The sequence below is a fragment of the Oncorhynchus gorbuscha genome, linkage group LG18, assembly GCF_021184085.1.
Source record: "Oncorhynchus gorbuscha isolate QuinsamMale2020 ecotype Even-year linkage group LG18, OgorEven_v1.0, whole genome shotgun sequence".
Taxonomy (NCBI): Eukaryota; Metazoa; Chordata; class Actinopteri; order Salmoniformes; family Salmonidae; genus Oncorhynchus; species Oncorhynchus gorbuscha.
Genome location: NC_060190.1, coordinates 44391101 through 44403846, shown reverse-complemented (window position 1 = coordinate 44403846; position 12746 = coordinate 44391101).

Here is a 12746-nt window from a genome sequence, read left to right as displayed (position 1 = left end):
TGCGCCCCTGGGCCAGACTACACCCAATCATAGGACCTGCTGCAGAGGTCAGTCTTCAGTAAAAACGTAAAGGTCTAGACCAAGTCTGCGTCTCTCTCATGGATAGGCAGGACATTCCATAAAAATGTAGCTCTATAGGAGAAAGCCCTGCCTCCAGTAGTATGCTTAGAGATTCTAAGGAAAATCAAGGAGGCCTGCATCTTGTGACCGTAGTGTACGTGTAGGTATGTGCGGCAGGACCAAATCGGAGAGATAGGTAGGAGCAAGCCCATGTAATGCTTTGTCGGTTAGCAGTCTAACCTTGAAATGAACCCTAGCCTTAACTTAGGGCTTGTCCCCTTTTTTCTCCACTTCCTGTCTGAATAATGTGCCCAAGGTAAACTGCCTCTAGTTCAGGCCCTGAAGCCAGGATATGCATATAATTGGTACGATTGGAAATAAAAACACTTTGTAGAAATGTTAAAATAATGTAGGAGAATATAACACAATAACACAATAGATTTATGTTTTGAGAGACCATCCTCTTAGAAAGGCAAGAGAAAGGTCATATAGAAGATTAGCTCCCTGGATGCAATTCCTATGGCTTCCAAAGGTTGTCAGCAGGCTATGTTCAAGGTTTCAGGCTTGTAAGATCAAAAACAAATAACAAATATCAGTTTTAGCAGGACACAGTCTTCTGGATTGTGGACAAATTCGTGTTTGCGTGCGCATGAAGACATTACGCACCTGCTAAAATCAGTTTCCTATTGAACATACTTCTTTCCGTGAGAAATATTATAGTTTGATTACATTTCAGGGTATCTGAGGAGTAAATAGAAATGTATTTTGACTTGTTGAAACAAAGTTTAGGGGTAGATTTTCGGATTCCTTTCTCTGCATGTTGAACGAGTGACTTACTCAAATCAATGGCACCAACAAAACAGACCTTTTGGGATATAAAGAAGGATTTTGTCTAACAAAACGACACTGTATGTTATAGCTGGGACCCTTTGGATGACAGTCAGAGGAAGATTTTCAAAAAGTAAGTGAATATTTAATCATTATTTGTGAATGTATGAAACCTGTGCCAGTGGGAAAATGTTTTGATGTGGGGTGCCATCCTCAAACAATCACATGGCATGTTTTCGCTGTTATACTGTAACTACTGTAAATCGGACAGTGCAGTTAGATTAACAATAATTTAAGCTTTCAGCCGATATAAAACACTTATATGTATATACATGTTTAAAATCCATCATATTTATGATTATTTATTTGAATTACGCGCCCTCCAGTTGCACCAGAAGTTGTCCCGCTAGCCGGACTCCTATCCCACAGGAGCCAGTGTAGAGGGGCTAGCACTGGTGTAATATGATCAAATTTTGGGGTTCTAGTCAAGATTCTAGCAGCCGTGTTTAGCACTAACTAAAATGTATTTAATGATTTTCCAGGTAGCCGGAAAGCAGAGCATTGCAGTAGTCTAATAATTTTTTGGACAAAAGTTTCAGATTTTTGCAATGTTGCGAAAATGGAAAAAAGCTGTCCTTGAAATATCCTTGATATGTTCGTCAAAAGAGAGATCAGGGTCCAGAGTAATGCCAAGGTCCTTCACAGTTTTATTTGAGATGACTGTACAACCATCAATATTAATTGTAATATCCAACAGAAGATCTCTTTGTTTTTTGGGACCTAGAACTAGCATCTCTGTTTTGTCCGAGTTTAAAAGTAAGAACATTTCCTCCATCCACTTCCTTATGTCTGAAACATAGGCTTCCAGGGTGGGCAATTTTGGGGCTTCACCATGTTTCATCTGAATGTACAGCTGTTTATTGTCCACATGGCAGTGACAGTTAACATTATGTTTCCGAACAACATCACCAAGAGGTAAAACATATAGTGAAAATAATAGTGGTCCTAAAACGGAAACTTGAGGAACACCGAAACTGATCCAAGGAGACAAACTGATATCTTTCCAACAGATAAGATTTAAACCAGGCAAGAACTCATCCATGTAGACCAATTAGGGTTTCCAATTTCTCCAAAAGAGTGTGGTGATCGACTGTGTCAAGAGATATACTGTAGGATAAAAAAATGTTGAGTGTCTCCATTGATCCTAGGTCCTGGCAGTGTTGTGCAGACTCAGGACAACTGAGCTTTGGAGAGAAATACACAGATTCAGAGGAGTCAGCGAATATTATTACTGTCCAATATCATGGACAGTAATGATTTGAGACCATTCCAAGATTTGAAAGACACATAAACATTACCAGGCAACTTTTTTTCTATATTTACAACTTAGGTCAGCTATGCTGACTTAAGGAGTCCCTCTGGAAACCAAACTAACGAATCATCCAATAATTTATAAATAAATTATCTGGGCTCCCGAAAGGACTGATCTCTATAATATATAAAAAAAACTTTTGAAAAGCTCATATTCTGAGCTAGCCATTAAACAAGTATGGTCCACAGATCTGGTTTTCGTGTGGGGAGGATGCGGGCAGGTGGATGGGGACTGGGGACTTCAGTCGCTACAGAAAGGCATTCAGTCACTACAGAAAGGTACCAAAAGACCACACACAGGCCCATCACACACAGGCGCACACACACACACACACACACACACACACACACACACACACACACACACACACACACACACACACACACACACACACACACACACACACACACACACACACACACACACACACACACACACACACACACTAACTAACCTTGTGGGGACACACAATTTATAACCATTCAAAATCCTATTTCTTCTAACCCTAACATAACCCTAAAACTACACACCTACTAACACACACACACGAACACTACCTTAACTAAAACCTTGCATTTTACATTGGGGACAAAACACAATTTATAACCATTCAAAATCCTATTTCTTCTAACCCTAACGCATAACCCTAAAACTAACCTTACCTACTAAACCGAATTCTAACACGAACACTACCTTAACCCTAAACCACCAAGATATTGCATTTTACATTGTGGGTACTAACAAAACTTCTGGTCCCCACAAGTATAGTTAAACACGTCTACACACACACACACACACACACACACTTCTGGTGGAGGGAGAGATGGAGGGTATGGTTTCACTAAGGTTTCATGAAGGTTTATCTGCAATTTGCCAACACACACAAAAAGGAAAGACCCATCCACCCCCCTCCGAATGCAGCAAACAGCTAGATATTTTTGTATAGAGCGCCATTGTATCATTCCAACAACAGCAAACTATTATCACTTCTATTTATGTTCATACCGAAGCTTGTATTGCATTTTCCTCCGTAGTTATTTGCATAGCTATACAGTCCTGCCACTTAATCCATGATTCCATCCTTCTTCCCTCCTAGGAAGGACACTGACACACCCCACCATCTGGCTTTTAACTCCAAACTCACCGTGTGAGATGCCCAGATAAGCAGCCACTTTGAGCTTGCAGTATATATTGACAGCATTTGAACGTTTTCTGTCTGGAATAGCTGGGCTTGTTTGTACAGTGAGTGACAGTGTTGGGATGTGTTGCATACGCACTACTGTGTCAATACCTAGAGGTCAATGTTATATAGGTTAAAATAGCAGGTCTAATTCAAACCCTGATGCACATTTACCCCATTCCAAAGACAGTTCAGTCATTCCACTCACCAAACTAAATGGCCTGTCTAGTTATTTTTGGGCAACAGTCTTCGACAACATTTTTGTCTATAGGCCTGGTACATGAGGCAATGGCAACAGCTACGCATGGCAGCCAATATAGTAGCCTGATCCAAGTCCTCTAATCATGAGAGCACAAGTCAGAGTCAGAATTCCCACACAGGCCACATTGGCTATGTCAACGGAGAATTAGGGCAGCTAGATAATGGAGGAACCATCAAGGTGAATGGACAGCCCCGAAGTCTGGGCTTATATCTCAATAACACCAACCAGGAAATCCTCAGTAACACCAACCATACCAACACAACACCCCCTCGGTGTTTGTGTTTCTCCTAGTGTGTGTGTGTGTGTGTGTGTGTGTGTGTGTGTGTGTGTGTGTGTGTGTGTGTGTGTGTGTGTGTGTGTGTGTGTGTGTGTGTGTGTGTGTGTGTGTGTGTGTGTGTGTGTGTGTGTGTGTGTGTGTGTGTGTGTGTGTGTGTGTGTGTGTGTGTGTGTGTGTTCATTTGTTGGGTATCTGGGACACAGCAGACCAGATGGTCCCTTGAGCCCTATCCTCATCCATATTCATGAAGCAGTGTTTGACCCCACAACCTCTGAATGGGTCACCTCTGACCCAGCTCTTTAGGGAGTCAATAGATATGGGCTGGGGCTGTGGCAGACCCATCACCAAATTGCACCGATCCCCACACCCGAATATCACAACGGAGTGCTTGACCTCTTCATACTGAAGGCATCTGAGAGGCTATGTGAACGCCTGGTTAAGCCCAACCTCAGCATGCCTTCTCTGGGGTTCTCAAGCTCTGCTGTGGGGCCTATCTGGAGGTGAACATCTGCACTAACCAAAGAGGGCCTATAGAGGACTTAGACAGAGGGAGAGGGGTGGATGGTTAGCAGGGTACAAAGCCAAGGGAACAGGCTAATGATGTCAGACTGTGGCCGTGTCCAAATATACATACTTGCGTCCTAAATAGTAGGCAGTTTCAGTATGCAAAAAAAATAAAGTTTAATAGGATGCAACATTTCGAAAATCAACTTTAAATGCCCAGATGTCATACTCATTTCGGCTTTGACAACAGCTGATCAATTAGATATGGGGATGTGCTACCGGAATTAACGGATAGCGGGAAACAATGCAATCACGCATGATGCATTCTCAGTATGTGAAAATAGTATGTGAATTTTCACAAATCAGGTTTGGTTTAGATGTCAAGATGTTATATTCATTTCGGCTCTTCATCTATCAGAATTCAATTCTCACTTTTCCACAATGCATTGGAAGAGATGGGCTGCGAGTGATAGTCCCTAGTTCTCTTCAAGTTTCCAAAAAACAAAAATAGGCTACTTAATTGGGAAGATGCCAAATCGCAAAGGTCAAATTGTTCAAATGTATTATGACGAACCGCTTAAAATGATAAGGAGTATTGCATCCTAGACTACATCTTTGAAAACAGAAGTCTTTATTATTATTATTATTATTTATAGATTTTTTTTATGCCCAAAGTGAATTTCTGTTTTGTCACTGAAAAAAGTTTCTTGTTATCTTATCATTCAACAGAGCATGTAAGCTAAATAGTAAACCATCTTTTGATTTCTGAATGTTTCGTCACCACATTCAGGTGGCATGTTGTGTTTTTGAAGGGCCAGTAGGTGGCACTTTTTCCCAGGGCAGTGATTGGGGACATTGCCCTGTGTATTGTGCTGTCTTTTGGATGGGATGTTAAACGGGTGTCCTGACTATCTGTGGTCACGAAAGATCCCATGGCACTTATTGTAAGAGTAGGGGTGTTATGCCACGTTCAAAACAAGTGGGAACTCTGAAAAATACAAGGTCAAATCTTGTCGTCAGTGATCTTCAGGTTGGAAAGTCGGAGCTCTAGAAAGAGTCCAGAGTTTCCAAGTTGGATGACCATTCAAATAGTTTTTTGTCCAGCTGCGGGGACCGTGCGAGGGGATTTATACTAACGTTACTATCTGTACTTACTGGTGGCACAGACGCTGTTTCATCCTTTCCTACACTGAAATTACCCTTGCCTAACGATTGCATCTGAAGCTGGGCTTGCAGCACAGCTATCCTCGCCGTAAGGCGATTGTTCTCCTGTATATTATGAGAACAACGACTGCAATTAGAAGGCATCATGTTAATGTTACTACTTAGCTTTGGCTGTTGGAAGTCCTGACGAACCGCGTCCGGAGTGAAAAAGTTAAATGAAAAAAAGTTGAGTGAGGGAAAAACCAATAATATAAACTGTAATTAAAAAGTTTAAAAAGTAAAAACCGTAAAGTTGTCAGGTAGCAAAGTAAGGTTAGCAAAAAAACGCACGAAACGCACAGCAACACATAAACAAGTCTGCAAGTTTTGCTATCAGAAACCGCTACACTTGACCCCAGGTTTAAGAAGTTAGCCTTCATTGATGCCAGAGCGATTGATGAGGCTCTTCAAAGAATAACTTCAGTAGCAGGGAGGGACAACCCCAGCAGTCAACTAGCTCAGGCACCAGGGCAACAGGAATAAGTGGGATCAGATGGAGCAGAAGCACTAGCAGTAGTGCCACAAACGTCTGTTGTTTGGATGCTGTTTGACGAGAGAGAAACTGGGGATGCAGCACGAAGGAATACCTCAGCAGATGCCATAATGGAGGTCCTATCCTATTTGGAGGAGCCCCTCCTCCAAAGATCTGCAGATCCTCTGAGCTGGTGGAAGAACAATGCCTCTGTCTACCCACGGCTTTCTAAAGTCATGACAGGGAGACTCTGCATAGTGGCCACATACGTTCCCTCTGAGAGGGTCTTCTCGAAAACGGGACAAATAATACCTGAGAGAAGAAACTGTATCAGCCCCTCGAAAGTGAGGCAGCTTGCAATTCAGAATGCAAATCTCTCATAACAGAAAAATATGGTCAGCATTGCTGTGTGCTGTTGGTTATAACATGGCAATAAAGAAGAGAGAACAAAGAGGGACCAGTTTAATGTTTTAGGTGGGATGCTGCAGTTCGTCATGATGTTGGCCTGGGGTTAGGTTTATGACAGTCATACATACCTTTTCCCCCCGTTTTCCTCTCTACCCTACTGATGTTAAATTTGCAAAACCCTTGGTTAACATAGAGATTCTGGGAACTGTCACGCCTTGGTCATTGTATTTTGTGTTTTTGGTATATGTTTGGGTAAGCCAGGGTGTGACATGGGTTTATATGTTGTATTCGTATTGGGGTTTGTATTATTTGGGATTGCGGCTGATTAGGGGTGTGTCTAGTTAGGCTTGGCTGCCTGGGGCGATTCTCAATCAGAGTCAGGTGCTTGTCGTTGTCTCTGATTGAGAACCGTATTTAGACAGCCTGACTTTCGCGTTGTATTTTGTGGGTGTTTGTACCTGTCTCTGTGTAGTAGTCACCAGATAGGCTGTAATTAGTTTCACGTTCTGTTTGTTGTTTTTGTATTTATTCAGTTATTTTCATGTACCGCGATTATTCCTTCATTAAAATCATGAATAACCTACACGCTGCATTTCGGTCTGACTCTCTTCATACAACAGAAGAACGACGTTACAGGAACATCATAAGGTGGGAGGAAATTAACTATATTCTGGTAATCCGACCAACTGAACATATGTGGTGGTACTTAATGAATATGATGTCAGTTCGGTTGTCATCAGACATTCTCATCAATGATAAGATGACAAACTCTACAGTGGAAAGTCTACACATCAGAGTTATTGGATTCACATGGAATTGTTGTTCAATTTAAATGTTTGAATATGAAATTATTCGTGATGGGATGAAATGTGATTTTTGCTTCTAAAATGTGAGATTTGGGTTTTCTTAAGATAGGGCTCTGCTCAATCAGTGGCCCGCCCCTGTGAAGGGACATGGGCTATAAGACTTTTCAAACACGCCCTCCTCTCCCTTCCTATATAAAGCCTTGACGACAATGTAACCTCCTGTTCCGAGGACGTGGGTCTGATGTCAGAATGGTTCAGATAATAACTACAGAGCGAAGCCAACATCAGCGTGAGCTTTAGTTGTGAATGGTATGAACTTTGAACTCTTATTCACTACAGAAGTGATACCTCCTAGCCGTTGAGTTAGCAACAGCAGCTGCAAACGAGGGTTAGGAAGAAACAGACAGAGTATCCCGTCTATCACACAACGACGTTACTAGAACATATGCAATTTACCAGCAGAGACATTCTTCAAAGGACAAAGGACTCGGTTTGGCAACACGGCCTTCCATCTCCCACCAACCTACCGAAGCGCAGCTCAGAGTAAATATTTATTGCATTTTCCTTTTCCAAATGGGCAGTAATTTAGAATGCATAAGATACTGTATTTACGATAGCACAGCTTCGCCCTTTGTTCCTCAGTCTTCCCACTCTTTCACTCAAACCCAGCCCATTTTCTTTTGTATAACAAGCTGTCATATCTGTTCCGCCCGCAAGGGACGTTTTCCTTTATGATGTCATTTGTAATCAAGTTATGATTGAATTATGTGTATGTGTAATTCTGTGTGATTAGTTAGGTATTTAGTAAATAATTAATTAAACCCAATTTTGCATTGCTGATTCAACTTGTTAGCCAGGGTTTGTGCAGATAACCAAGAATTTACAACTTTCAGATGACACTGAATTAAGATGACGATTGATATTGACTGCTATTGATGTAAAATATTACTAGGTCTTTAAGAGTTCATTCGGAAGATAACAGCTCTATAAATATTATTTTGTGGTGCCCGACTCTAGTTAATTACATTTACATGATTAGCTCTATCAGGTAATATTAATTACGGAGAAATTATTTTATAGAATAGCATGTCATATCACTTAATCCGACATAGCCAAAGACACGACAGGTGCAATATTCTATTATTATGTTGTTCAGATTGTATTAATTTTGAATTGTTACATTTATATGCACTTTGTTTATATAAATTTAAAAAGTTATACTTTAAATGCACATGTGTAATAGCATCCTTCTTTTTTACATTTATTTCAATTTGTGGGATGCATTTTTCTTTGATATGGTGCAATATTCTATTATGCTGTTCAGATTGTATTAGTTTTGAATGTTTAGATTTAAATGCGCTTTGTTTATGTACATTAAAAAGGTATACTTTAAATTGAATTGTTTAATAGTATTCTTTTTCATAACAAACCAATGCATGTTTAAATACATTGGTTAAGGTAGAGTATGATTTCATTTAATAATTTAATTAGAATTGTTTTAACATCAATCACAGTCAAACTATCGCAAACTGTTTGACTTGAAAAAAATACAAAACATATATTTTTTAAAGAGACACTTGGGAGCCAAAAGAGACGTCCTTTTTTGGTGAGCTGAGCCAAACGAGCCGGCTCACTGTAAAGAGACGGAATGCCCATCACTAGTGTATATTACAGCACTTTGGTTTCACTAGTAAATATGTCAAAATGGAACCAAGTTATCTGTCACGCCCTGGTCTAAGTATTTTGTGTTTTTCTTCATGTATTGGGTCAGGCCAGGGTGTGGCATGGAGTTTTTGTATTGTGGTGTGTTTTGTCTTGGGGTTTTGGTGTGTATGTATTTGGGATTGTAGCTAGTGGGGTTATCTAGCAAAGTCTATGGCTGTCTGGAGTGGCAGGTGCTTATCGTTGTCTCTGATTGGGAACCATATTTAGGCAGCCATATTCTTTGAGTTTGGTGTGGGTGATTGTCCTGAGTGTCTTGATGTCCTTAGTCTGTGTTAGTTTGCACCAGTTAAGGCTGTTTCGGTTTTCACTACGTTTATTGTTTTGTAGAGTTTGTGTTTTGGATTCGTGTTACGTTGTGTGATTAAACATGGATTGCAATATACACGCTGCAGTTTGGTCTGACTCTCCTTCACCACATGAAAACCGAGACAGAATCACCTACCCAAAACGGACCAAGCAGCGTGTCAACAGGCAGGAGCAGCCCAAAGAGGAGCTGCGTATTAAGGATTTCTGGACATGGGAGGAAATCCTTGATGGGAGAGGACCCTGGGCTAAACCAGGGGAGTGTAGCCGCCCAAAGGTGCAGCAGGAGAAGAGGAAACAGGAGCAGCCCAAAGAGGAGTACAGTATGACTATACTTCTTGGGAGGAGATAGACAGGTGGGGGTTCGACCTAGGGAGAGTGCCGGAGCCCGCCTGGGATTCGATGGAGCAGTGCGCGGAAGGTTACAGGAGAATGAGGTTGGCGAAGCAAGCACGACGGCGCAGACGGAAGCCCGGGAATCAATTTGGGGGAGGCTTACAGGGAAATGGCAACGCCAGGTAGGAGACCTGCGCAAACTCCCTGTGCTTACCGGGGGGCTAGAGAGACCGGGCAGGCACCGTGTTATGCACATCGGCCGGGCTAGATTGAGCGTCGAGCCAAATGCCATGAAGCCGGCTCTACGCATCTGGTCCCCAGTGCGTCTCCTTGGGCCGGCTTACATGGCACCAGCCTTGCGCTCGGTGTCTCCGGTTCGCCTACATAGCCCAGTATGGGCTATTCCACCTCGCCGCACTGGCAGGGCGACCGAGAGTATTAAACCAGGTAAGGTTGGGCAGGCTCGGTGCTCAAGAGCTCCAGTGCGCCTGCACAGTCCGGTCTATCCAGTACCACCTCCACACCCCAGCCCTCCGGTAGCAGCTCCCCGCACCAGGCTTCCTGTGCGTGTCCTCGGCCCAGTACCACCAGTGCCAGCACCACGCATCAGGCCTACAGGGCGCCTCGCCTCTCCTGCGCTGCCGGAGTCTCCCGCCTGTCCGGCGCCGCTGCCGGAGTCTCCCGCCTGTCCGGCGCCGCTGCCGGAGTCTCCCGCCTGTCCGGCGCCGCTGCCGGTGTCTCCCGCCTGTCCGGCGCCAGAGCCGCTCTGCCCAGCGCCACCAGTCTGCCCAGCGCCGCTAGTCTGCCCAGCGCCGCCAGTCTGCCCAGCGTCGCCAGTCTGTCAGGATCAGTTAGATCCACCAGTCAGCCAGGATCTGGTCCGACTCTCCTTCACCACATGAAAATCGTGACATTATCTGTTTCGGTCTTCAGTCCTTTTTAAATAGAATAGATTTGGGCTATGGTATAGGTTGAATGTGATAATCTGCCTGTAACCAGCCTGAGTAGGCCTATAACTCCATTCCTATTATATTCAGAGTTTAGAGAAATTAATCAAATTGGAAATAAACTATTATCAGGCTGGTTAACGCGATGCATGTCTGTGGAATTTAGAAAAATCCACCCACACTCGGCCCCAACCCACCCACTCAGCCAGCCAGGAGCCGCTACGGCCACTTGCATACTGAATATTTACTAAACTGTACATGCTAAATAGTATGCGACGATGAGTACATATTATGCAGTTTAAGTATGTAGTACACTAGTGTGGGTATTCGGACATGGCTCATGACAACACTGGAGCCGAGATCACATGGGAGATGCAGCATGTATCTCCATGCTCACTATGCTATTCTGCTACAACAATGGCCTCCAACCAGCTCCAATGCCTACACAGTACCACCATACATTCAGTGGTGTAGTGCATGGTAAACGCAACAAAAATGCATTGAAAGTATAGGGAGCGTAAATTCTTTCACTGCAACCACTGCAACCGGTGATCAGTTTACCCACCTTTTTTTAACCACTCCATCAATGCATACATTGTTGCATCTTATAAACTCTCTTCGTTAACCTGCTGTTCCTAGGCTGTCATTGTAAATAAGAATTTGTTCTTAATTGACTTGCCTGGTTAAATTTTTTAAAAGTGAGCTCAGGAATATATGCTCCCTGCCCACTCAGCCTGTGTTTTCAATCTTCCTGATAGTTAGAGAGAAAAATTGTTATTTAAAAAAAATGATATATTGAGATATTTTAGTCACACAAAATGGGAAAATATGCACATGAGGCGATATCTAATTAAATATGCACATATTTCCAGATTGAGCAAATCCATTTTCTGGACACTGGATAAAGTCAACAATTCCCTCTGGGCAAGTCTGGAGAATATATCTATGGATAACCACACCAAATTTGGTGAATGCAGATGCTTCTGAAGTGGAGAAAAATGTGTTGCCTTGTTTGAATAGTCTGACTTTCAGCAAATGGCAGTTAAAGACAAGTACACTGAATTTAGACTACCAAGCGGCAAATCACCATCTCGTCAAAGTAGGTTATAAAATATAGTCCAGTTTGTAACATTCTCTATGAAATGGGTTTTTCAATTATGTGTAATTTAATGTAGTGAGCTTTGAAATTATTGATGTATGTCCATTTTAAAGTGATTCAAAACCATTCAAATGTTGATGTTGACGGTAGTACGATAAACTAAAGAAAATAAACATTTTGTCAGTGTTGATTTAACACTGGAGAATTTGTTGTGTAGTAAGTACTACACATGATCAAGGGATACTACAGTGTGTAGTACTGTACTCTACAGTATACTACAGCGTATCACAGAATTACTGTAGTATTTCTTCATGTTGGTAGGAATAGGGTTAGCGATATGGCTAGGCTCAGGGTGTAACCTGGGTGTGGACATGAAGCTAGGGTTAAGGTTAGGGTCATGGCTAGGTTTAGGGTTGACGCGAGGAGTGGACCTAAAGCAAATTTAGGTTTTTTGTAGCTCTACACATGCATTCATTACTGACGGAAAAACACACACACTCTTAAAACCAACCTAAAAGCCACTTTCTACCAGAGTGAAGACTGATTGGACACAGAGCCATCTGCCTGAACAAAAGAGCCACAAAAACCACATCTTAGGTTTTCTGAATGGCACAAAAGACACAACCCCACCATTGTAAACAAACACACTACCAGAACAAGGGGTCAGAAATAGACTAGGGTTTAAGACAGGGGGAATGAGAAGTCCCAACCCTCTTTCATGGCAAAAAAGTGGAGCCTCCTGCTGGGGAACAGTTTCATGTGACTGGGTGTGTACAACCAGCAGCAGAAACCTGGGCCCGACCAGTTATTTATTACTGATGTTATCTGGAGTCTATTCCAACACAGTCCTTTACAATCTGACTAATTGGCTTGAACAATTTTGATTGGAAAGGCAGCATAGCCTAGTGGTTAGAGCGTTGGACTAGTAACCGAAAGGTTGCAAGTTCAAATCCCCGAGCTGACA